Source organism: Echinops telfairi, unplaced genomic scaffold, assembly GCF_000313985.2.
Source record: "Echinops telfairi isolate 266 unplaced genomic scaffold, ASM31398v2 ScPeMD7_70;HRSCAF=299, whole genome shotgun sequence".
NCBI classification, from domain to species: Eukaryota; Metazoa; Chordata; class Mammalia; order Afrosoricida; family Tenrecidae; genus Echinops; species Echinops telfairi.
In genome coordinates, this window is record NW_022103968.1 from 31,447,929 (window position 1) to 31,459,076 (window position 11,148).

General features: G+C 50.5%; 1 long non-coding RNA gene across 1 annotated transcript in view; it reads right to left on the reverse strand.

Moving 5' to 3' along the window:
- LOC123521844 overlaps positions 1 to 10,654 on the reverse strand; it is an 18,246-nt gene extending 7,592 nt beyond the window's left edge. Inside the window, exons 1-2 of the long non-coding RNA XR_006680182.1 lie at positions 10,395 to 10,654; positions 9,386 to 9,458 (exon numbers count right to left, since the gene is read on the reverse strand). This is a non-coding gene — a long non-coding RNA (uncharacterized LOC123521844). The remainder of the gene's footprint in view (positions 1 to 9,385; positions 9,459 to 10,394) is intronic.
- Between the last annotated feature and the right edge of the window lie 494 nt (positions 10,655 to 11,148).

Here is an 11,148-nt window from a genome sequence, read left to right on the forward strand (position 1 = left end):
TCCCAGGCACATTCTGCTAACTAAAAATCATTCCCCACAACATCCCCCATAATAGTGCTCCAATGAAGACATTTCTTACAGGTGCATGGATGATGAATATGTGGCTGGAGGCCTTAGGTAGAGAAGCAGTTGTGGGGTTTAGGGGAAGAGGGAACCCCACAAAACATCACAGGTTCGAGAAAAGTGGGTGAAGGGAGACGTCGGACAGGGCAAGATATGACAAAATAACAATTTATAAACTGGCAAGGGCTCATGAGGGAGGGGGTTGCAGGGAGGGAGGGGGAAAATGAGGACCTAATGTGGGGGGCTTAAGTAGAAATATTTTGAGAATGATGAGGGCAATGAATGTACAAATGCGTTTTACACAGTTGATCTAATGTATGGTGATGAGTTGTATGAGCCCCTAATAAAATGATTAAAAACAAAACAAAGAAATGTAGAGCCACAAGTGTAAGTCATAAAAGCCAAACCATTCAGCAAGAGGCGCTCAAAGGAGAGGCGAGACTGGCTGGCAGGGGAGGGAGGAGGAACTGCAGAACCCAGGCTGAGCTCTCGAGGCCGGGACTCTGAGAGGCCTGCGCTAAGGGGAGGGCTGCAGTGGGCCTGGGGCTGGGGAGGCTGAGGACGGGCTGCCAGCAGCTGGGTCTCATTTCTCCATGAAAACTCCTGAGCCAAGTGTTTCCCTGATGGCCGTTTCATAGGGAGAGGAGGAGGGCGTGAAGGAGCTTGGCTGCGGACCAAAAGGGTGAGCATCCACCCAGAGGTGCCTCTGAAACCCAGGCCTGGCCTTTGGGAACCTTTGGTAGACCAGGACCGCAGAGCGAGCGCACCGCCCTGGAGTCAGGGGCTAGAGGAGTGACCCTGAAGGGCAGCCGGACCAGCATGCTGGTGTCCCCGTGAGGGAATCTTTCCTGGAGCGGAGAGCCTCAGCTTCTTCCCTCGGAGCAGCTGGGAGATTTGAATGGCTGGCCTGGTGGCGAGCTGCCCAGCGAGTAACTTTAGTAACCGGTGCACCATAAGCAAACTCATTGTTATCACGTCAGTGCCAACTCATAGCAACCTGTAGGGCAGAGTGGAACTGCCCTGCCGGTCTCTGAGGCTGTTACAAGAGCAGAAAGCCCCATCTTCTTCCCAAGGAAGGTGCACCTGGTGGTTTCAAACAGCCGATTTTGTGGTTAGCGGATAAGGTGACCAGATTTTTAACATTGGTAAAGTGGGACACCATTGATAAAACTCATATCCTGGCAGCCAAAAACCGTATATCCTAGCTTGTCGTGCATTCTTTCAAAAAATCGGAACTTTTTTAAAACGCCACGGGACGCGGGGAAAATTGTTCAAAAGCAGGATGTCTGGTCACCGTAGCCTAGCAGCCCAACGCTTAACCAGCGTAACCACTATCCCTCCACGGAGCCTATTCATGGAGCAGCACACACGATTTCACCTCCTATTTCCCTGGCTTAGAACCCAATCCCTTGGGCAAATTTTTATTGCAAGGGATGCTGGGACACACATTCTAGCTGTGCTCTCAGGGAAGAGGAAATGGACCTGTGTCCACTCTTGGCCACACCAGTGTCAGCTTGGGTCACTGTCTACAGAAAACCTTCCCTAACTCATTACAAGCCTAGCAAGCCCACTGCCAGGGAGTCCATCCCAATGCATGGTGACCCCACAGGGCAGAGGAGTTGTATTTCTAAGACCCTGAGTCTTGGGGAGAGCAGCGAGCCCCATCCTTCTCCCGCAGAGCAGAGGTGAGCAGCCCAGCGCAGCGCACTACCCCACCAGGGCGCCTTCAACTCATCAGGAACACTGTGGGCTGGCTCTTTTTGGTGTAACCACACTAGGGACCTACCATAGCTTGAATGGTGGCCCCCCCTCCGCAAATGTGTCTCAATTTGTCTGGATCATGATTCTTAATGGCTCGGCAGTCATGGAATGATGTAATTTGGTTGTTCTCGAGGATGCCATCACCCCCCAAAATGTGATCTGACGTGTGCCAAGCCAATTGGCGATAAGGGGATTGATTACTCAAGTCACAGCCCTGATAGGATGCGAGGGTTTCTGGGGGTGTGTGGCCTACATGGAAGAGGGGCCTGACTACCACCGAGGAAGAAGAACCAGGTGCAGAAAGTGTCCTTTGGACCCAGGGCTCCTGGGCTGAGAACCTGTGCCAAGACACATGGAGATCCCCAAGAAACACGGGGTCCACAGATGTTGACAGAAGACAAGGGGCTTTCCTCCAAGCTGAGAGAGACAGAAAGCCATCAGAGCTAGGTCTCCAAATGACGACTCTAGTCACCTAATGTCGACTGGTGGTGGTCTTCTTGTAGCTGCGGTAGATAACTTATACCCAGGCTTCCTGTGACCCCCATCGAAGGCACCCAAAGGAGCCCAGGTGGCAAAGGGGGTGTATGGGGATGCTGATGGCAAAGTCAGCAGTTTGGATCCACCAGGGAGATGAGGTGCTCAGCTCCCATGCAGACGTAGAGCCCCGCACACCCAAAGTGCAGTTCTACGCTGTCCTGCTGTCCTATAGTCGCTGTGACTTGCAGCTGCCTAGCGGCAGTGGGTGGGTAGAATGCCTTGGGAAAATCTACTGCAAAAGACTTCTTCGACGTGTTAAACAGCAAAGATGTCACACTGAGGCCCCAGCGGGTCTCCCCAGGCCGTGCATGGTATTTTACACTGCCTCCTGGGCTTGGGAAAGCTGGAGAAATGAATGAGAAGACTAAATAAGAACTACCGGTGCGTTTGAGTGCCGTGTGCGTGGAGGCTCCTGGGCAGCCGGAAGAACAAGCAAATCTGTCTTGCGAGAAGGACGGCCAGGATGCTCTTTGGAAGCGAGGATGGTGAGACTCTGTATCGTGTACTTTGGATATATTTACCAAGAGCGACCAGTCCCTACAAAAGGGCACCGTTGGGTAGAGGGTCAGCAAAAAAAAAGAAGAAAAGAAATTAAAGGGGGGGAAGGACAACAGAAACCAGAGGGGGAGACAGTGGTCGGTGCGAGATATGAAAATCCTAACAATCTACAATCTATTGAGGGACCATGAGGGTGGGGTCGGGGGAACTGATCCCAAGGGCTCAATAGAAAGTAAATGTCTAGAAAAGAACAATGGCAATCTATCTGTACAAATATGCCTGATTAATCGATGTATGGATTGTAACAAGAGTTCTAAGGACCCCCCACCCCCACCCCAATGAAGATGTTCTAAAATGTGAGGATGGCCGGACACTCTTCTTGATGTGACCGAGCGACTGAATTGTACCATGTGTGAATCCTATGCCAATCAAAGTGTTGGAGACTTAAGAAGAAAGGGCCTCAGCCAGATGGGCTGCAACAGGATCTGACACTGCCCTGGTCTGCCGTGTGCGGGGTTGATGAGCATTGACACCAACTCAACAGGGCCTGTAGGTCACAAGGTTCCGCAACAAACGCCAAAAACAAAACTGGGGAATCTGATTCCTACTCAGAGACACTGGGGAAGGGCCCCAGAGGACTTCAGAGGCTGTAACGCATCCAGAGGTGCACAGCCAGCACTCATGGGTTTTACCACTGATCTTGCAGCTGACGGCCGAGCACTTCACCACCACGTCTCCTCTAGCTAGTCCCTCCCTGCCGTGGAGTCAATGGTGACCCCTGTGGGTTTCCGAGAGTAGAAAGCCCAAGTCCTTCTCCCTGCCCTCCCTGCCCTGGAGCTGCTGGTGGCTTCCAAATGCCTCTCTCTAAGGTAGGGTATAATAATTGTTTACATCTTTCTGCATTCGCCTGTGTACTGACTTCTCCTTGCCGCTGTCACAGATGACCGCAAAATTAGTGGCTTGAAAGAACAATGTATCTTAGTTCTGTAGGCCAGACATCCAGAGGAGGTCTCACTGCATTAAAACCGAGGACGGCTTTCAGAAAGAATCTATTTCCTGTTCTTTTCCAACTCCTAGAGGCTGCCCAGGAGGAGCCTGGTGGCACAGTGGTTCCCTTTGGGCTGGGATACTCAGGGTCAACAGTGTGAAACTACAAGCCGCTCCTCGGGAGAAAGGTGAGGCTTTCCCCTCCCATCGAGAGCTAGTCTGGGGAACAGATAGCGATGATGACTGTAGAGCCCCACCCAAAGGGAGCGAGCACCAGCACTGAGGGAGAATGGACACAGGGGATGGTGTAAGTTAAGGCAAAATCCACCAAATAGATCATATGCTGAGGGTTCAGCGGGTGGTAAGGTGGGGAAGGGAGGGATTAAAGGGAGCTGATATCAAGGAGTTCAAGAGGAATAGAAAATAAACTGAAAATAATGAGGGAAGCCATTGTATAATTATGCTTGCTCTAATGGAACTATGGACTGTAATAATTTCTGAGTACCTAACAAAAGTTTTTTGTTTTTTTTTAGAGTTACAGTCTCGGACTCTCACGGGGGCAGTTCGACGGTCCTACAGGCTTTGCCAGGGGTTGGCCTGGACCCATGGCAGCGAATGTGGTTTCTTACCCTAGAGGCTGCCCTGGAGGCACAGTGGTTATGTGTTGGGCTGCTAACCATGGGTCAGCAGTTTGAAACCACCCTCGGCTCCACAGGAGATAGATCGGGCTTTCCACTCTCAAAAAGAAAACAGTTACGGTCTCGGAAACCCACAGGGGCAGCTTTACCCTGTCTCATTGGCTCGATGGCAGTGCATCTGGATTTGCAGGCCGCTCACATTCCTTGGTCCACGGTCCCTTCCTCCATCTTCAAAGTCAGCAATCACGCCAGTCTCTGTGTCTGTCATCCGACGGCCTTCTCCGACGTCCTTCTCTGGCACGGGCCTGCCTGTCTTCCTCTTGTATCCTCTTGTGAGGACCCTTGTGATTACATTGGGTCCACTCAGATAATCCAGGAGAATCTTCCATCTCAAACTCTGCATTTAATCCCATTAGCACAAGTCCTTCAACCATGTAAATCAGCGGTTCTCAACCTTCCTAATGCCGAGACCCTTTAATACAGTTCCGCATGTTGGGGTACCCCCCGGAGACGGATAGAGGAGCCATGTCTCGGTTCCTAAGACCATCAGAAATATGGTCTTAGGTGACCCCTGTGAAAAGGTTGTTCGACCCCCAAGGGCTCGCGACCCCAGGTTGAGAACCACTGATGTAAATGATCGTGTTCCTGTGCTCTGGTGATTGGGTCTTTGTGGACACCTCATAAGCGTGGTGAGGTCCATCTCCACGGTGGGGTGCTGTGGCCCCGGGACCTGGTAGTCTAGGCACTTCCTACAGTGTTGTGGCAGAGGAATGGCACCCCAGCCCTCTCAAGCTGAGCCCCCGGCCATGACAACCCCCCCAGGGCCCTCTGGGAGAGATGTGTTCTGGGCAGGAGCCAACAGCCCAGTGCTCACTTCTTATGCCACCCCCAGTGAGTGGATGTCAGGAGGATTCATGAGGTATACTTTTTTTTTTTTTTTAATCAATTTATTGGGACTCATAAAACTCATCACAATACATAGATCAATTGTGTAGAGCACATCTATACATTTGTTGTCCTCATCATTCCCAAAATTCGCTTGCCTCTTGGGTTCCTGGAATCCGCTCATTTTCCTCCCCCCCCCCTTCCTTTGGCCCCCTCCCCCTCATGAGGTATACTTTGCCGTGGCCCTTCCCCTTCCATGGCACGTTAAAGCCACTTGATTGAGGTATAGCTGGTATAGAATTAAACTCACTCATTTTAAGTGTGAGTTGAGTCTTGACGAATGTACACTCCCATGCAATCACCACCATAATAAAGCCGCCGTGTTTATAATCTGGTCTGTATTGTTTGAGTGTAGGGTTATGAGTGTGTTAAGACCTGTAGACACTTGTACAACTATCAAAGTAACCCGGATCCAAAGCAGTTCCAACCCCCCCAGATTCCTGTGTGCTCTCCAACTTTGGAGTCAATCCCCCACCCCCTCACCCCACTCCCTGGAAACCACTGGCTTATGAGCTGCACCGATACTTCCAATCTCGGTGTGCGGAAGCCCTGGTGGTGCAGCAGTTAAGCACCCGGCTGTCAGCTGGGAGGTCTGCAAGGTAACCCCGCCCAGGGGCTCCCTGGGAGAAAGACATGGCAATCGACTCCCCACAAGGTTATAACCTGTTAGCCCAAATCCGTCTCCCCCAAGGAACCTGCCATGGAGCCCATAGGGCTCACAGTGACTCCACAGGGCAGGTCAGATCTGCCCCTGGTGTCTCCGAGACTCTGACTGCTTAGGGGAGCAGAAAGCCACAGGGGGGCTAGTGGATTCGAACTGCTGGCCTTGGGCTCCTTCCAATCACAACACGAAGTTAAAAAAGGATGATACCCCAGGAGACCCCATGGGATAGATAGCTAGATAGATATTCTGTCCCATGGGGTTGGCAGGAATCAAAAATCAATTCAACAGCCTAACCACCACTCCCACTAGGATGGTGTGTTAGACAGGGTTCTCTAGAGAGATAAAACCAAATTGCTGATAATTTAATATATTTCTTTATAACGATAATTAGACATATAACGAGAAATGAACTGTTAAATCATATACAGATAAATATATAATACAAGAAATAAACAGTTAAATTAGAAAGCACTACAAATGGCTCAGTGCAACTCACGTCGTGAGAGAAGTTGAGAGACTAGCAGTCCTTCAAGTTTCTGTCTGATGCCAGAGCTTCCTCTATTTGTAGAGAGAGCTAGGCTATGTCAGCACAGCAGCCAATCACAAGGCAGGTCACCAACCACCAGTCCCCAGCTCCAGAGAAGTCTTAAAGGGACCTCAACTTACAGCGACACACTCCACAGGCTAGGCGTCCCACAGGCAGTGTAGCCTTTAAATTGAGGCACAGGACAAGCAAGGCAGCCGCACACTGGTCCGATGATCACAGAGTGAGACACAAGAAAGGCAAGGCCCACCAAGCCATTTCTCTCTCTGCCCTTCAGTCAATCCCACCTGCGTTTATCAGCCAGGCTGGCACAATAAGCTATCTCAGATGGGAACTTCCTGTCCTTCAGCAAGCAACAAACAAAAGTCCCCCTCCCTTTAGAGTCTCTCAGGTTCCACCACCTTTATCTTTATCACAGAGGAGGGAAGCAGGTACCCAGGAGGGCAAGGTTGGGTTAGGAATGGGAAGGACTCTGAGAGGGTTCATTGCTTCAACCAGCCACGGCCACGTTCCCCTGCTGCCTGACTGGAGGAGCACTGGAGACAGGCAACAGCCCACGCCAGAAAAACCACGCAGCGGGAGCCCCGCAGTTACGCCATCTGACATGTTCGATGTGTTGTTTTCCATGTGCCTTCAAATTGAAAAAGTTCAGAGGCTGCATTCGGAGCACACTGAAGACTCAATTATCTCCTAGCAGCCAAGAAATAGAGTTACAAAGAAAAAACACCAATGAAATACCAGATACCCAAGCAGCAGCACAGTTACCCTCTGTGGAGTCTGGTATCAGTAAGCTGACATCTGTTCCCCACCCCACCTAATTCAACAAAGGAATAAAGGCCCATCTCCCCACTGGTCAGATGAGAAACCAAGGCACAGAAGGATGAAGTCACCTACAGGGGATTCCTACCGCAGCCAACCCACTTGACCATAGCGCTGGTCTCCTAAGTGTAACTCCTCAACTCTTGGAGGTGGAGTTGGGTTGATTCCAATTTGGGGAGCTGCCCTGTGTATCCCCAGTAGAACTGTGTTCCCTCGGGTTCTCGGCGGCGACAGACCTTCAGAAGTGGGGCACCAGGGCTTTCTTCTGAGGCCCTGATGGGTGGATTCAAACCACTCATCATTCAGTCAATAGCTAAGTGATTATCCTGTCTCTAAGCACCAGGCACTTGGGGCAAAGTTCCAGTGAGTGGAAGGCAGACCCCTGGAGTGAACTTTCAGGCAGTCCGAGCGAATGGCAAAAAAAACAATCACCTTGAATTCTGTGTTCTTCCAGGAGTGGTTCTGAATCCGCTTCCCTGAACATCTCATTCTGGGCAGGCAGCCAGCCAGCGTGCAGGGCACATAGCCTTCATTGCTTCCATTTCTGATACCCTCTCATTACTTTGAATTGCATGCCAGCATCTTGGATCTTGAATCCTAATCCAGGACATTTCTCCACCTCCCACTGGCACTTCCCTCCCAGAGCTCTCCAGAGAAGTGTCCCCCACAGCCCCCAGAAAATGGAGGTAGTTCTCTACTAATGAATCCATCTAGATCATGGGGGAGTGTGACATCCCAGACGTCCCAGCTTGGTTACATCACAATCTTCGCATAAAAACATTACAAAGGCAAGATTAAAAACAATAAATAAAAATACCACCTCAATGTTCCATTTCCAACAGCACAAAGAACACCTTTGGAATTACCCTGGCGAGGGCACAAAGACCCCCTCCAGGGGTGCTGGGTCAGAGACAACAGCTGCACCAGCCCCATTAACGTGGAAAGTCAAGGGAGCATTAAACTGCTTTCTTCTCTACTAACAGGCAGGCAGCGCCTTACATAGAGAGGGAGGGAAAATTACCATTCCAATTCTTCTAGAATCCATAAGCCCTCCCCTAATTTCCGTCCCCCTTGAAATTCTCCAGAAAGTACCATCAGAATGAAAATAAGAATCCCTTTCCCCGGGGGACCGGCTTCCTCCCCTCCTCAGAAAAGTGGGGTGACTGAGGGAGGGGCAAAAATGAGGAGCTGATGCCTGGGGCTTAAGTGGAGAGCAAATGTTTTGAGAATGATGAGGGCAATAGTGGACAAATGTGCTTTACACAGTTGATGTATGTATAGATTGTGATAAGAGTTGTATGAGTCCCTAATAAAATGATTTTTTAAAAATGGGGTGAGAACTCTGAGTATGTGGAGAGAAGATTCGTCATCCAAACCTGCAGAACTAGTGTGCTGACATACCTTGGGGCTGGGGAGCCTCAGGCTGGACAGACTTCAGGAAGGCAGTCAACCACCGCAGGTCAGGAGACCTGGGGCAGAATTCCAGAGACCAGGCCATTGTCTGGAAAAGATGCCTTCAGGACACGTTTCCTAAAGTGGGCTGCAAGGGGGAGCCTTTACCCTCCATCTATTAGCTATTTCCGTGGGGAATCGCTGGAAGTGAGCCAGGCTTCCGTGAGTAAACCATTGGCCCTAATCCCACATTACATTTGTGTAATGCCTGACAAAGCCCGTTCCCATTAGCTCATTTGATCCTGAAAACAATCCTCGGAGGAAGGCAGGGCAGGGATTATTTTTTTCCATTTTACAAGTGAAAACCCTTGTAAAGTGATTTACCAGGAGCCACACCCCCAGGTTGTGGCAGGAAGGAGACTTAAATCTAGGTCTTTGTACAGCCTGTTTAGGGTTCTTTCACGCCTGATCAAAATATTTATTCCCAGCCCCACCCAGTCTTCAACCGTCACCTGAACTGACAACCGGGGAACTCACTTGGGCAGAGTTGGTGTTTAAACTGCTCCCACACCCTTATCCTGATGAAACACAGTCCAGCCTGGCAAGCTCTCTGCAGGGAAAAAAAGAAAAACAAACAAAAACAACCCACCATCACCAAGCCATCTCATATCTCCATATTGCTTCCCTGCCACAAAGGCCAAAAGTAACCTCAGGTGGATTGGAAAGAATCAAGGTATTAGATAAATAGAACTGAAAATTTTACAACTGACTGGAGGCAAGGTAATTCTAAACGTAGCAGCCGGTGAGAAGTCTCAAAGGCAGGAGGTTTTTAGATTTGATTACATTAAGATTTGTTTCATTGGGGGGGTTAAAATTATGTAGGGCAAACAAAAATCCAAAGGAATATCTGCAGCAAAATGTCAAAGAAATGGAATAAAAATATATTTTGAAATAAGAATGAAGCGGAATAACCTCTGGTACGTAGAAAACATAAAAGAAAACTCAGGAAAAACCCTGGTAACCAAATGAGAGGCTCAGACTATTCACACACAAAAAGTTAGTTTGGTTGGCTAACAAACATTTACAAAACTATTCTAATCAAAGATATGAAAACCAAGATATCAACTTCCCCTAGCAAAACAAACAACCACATTTCAATGATGATACCCAGATACTACTGAAAGCACAATGAATCACACATGCACACGCAATGACGATGGAGGAGTAAATTGACTCAATTCTTTGGGGAAAGAATTTCGCACGTTGTTTCAGAAACCTTAAACTATTCGTTATCCTGTGACCAAACACTCCACTCCTGGAAAACGGTCTAAGGAAAAGAATCATTTGCTAAAAGGTTTATGGACAAAAATATGTAAGTTACACATTTGTTTACAATGGTGAATCAGGCAAACAGCAAGGCTCCAGGAGCTGTTTAATAATTTATAGTGCAGCCACTTAATGGAAACTTAGGCAATCATTAAATGCTTTCAAAGTGCATGCAATAACACGAGCAACGTTTATGATGCAACGCGAACGGAAGACGTACAGACATTGTTAAGGGTGCCTGCAGAACACGCTGTACTAGAAGAAGCTGGAACGGCGGTCTTTTTCCAAAAGAAGGAACCATGGTTGAGTCTGGCGAGCATACGATTTTCCCACCGTCCTGCATTTCCGTAGGGCCCTTTTTGGTTTTTCTGTAACAGGACAGTCACTCCTGCGCCGGCCGGTGATTCCCGATTTCCTTTTCTCGCGAGGTCCCCGGAGGCTTGAGGATTGGGTGGGCGCAGGCTCGGGGACCCCTACCTGGGATCGAGGTGCCTCTGTGTAAAGCCCTCCACCTCTTCCAGCCCCCACTTCTCGGACACCGGACCCTCCCACGGCTGCCCCTCCCGCTCCCCACTAGGGCCGGGCTGCAGCGGGCCGGGGAGCGCGGAGCCGCGCGAGCCCAAGCGGGGCGGACACGTGGGGAGAGAGGAAGCGTCCGAGGACAGGGGGCGGGGCGGGTGGCGTGCGTGTGGGCGTGTCCGTGAGTGGGAGAAACCAAGTCAGACCACCTCCGAGGGTCCACGTCCTCCCGTTGCCCATCGGTCGGGGGGGCGTGCCGACGCTCTCCGCACTCCCGGAAGCCCCTCCCGCACGGGCAGGTTCTGAGGTCAGAGGCCATGAGGCCCAGGCCACCCCCCGGAGCCCCGCTGGTCGCCCCGCGCCGGGACGCCGCCTCGCACGCCCCTCCCCGTCCCGCGCGGTGGTACCGTCCGGCGCTGCGTCACCCATTGTTTACAAATCAACCCGAGCCGGTA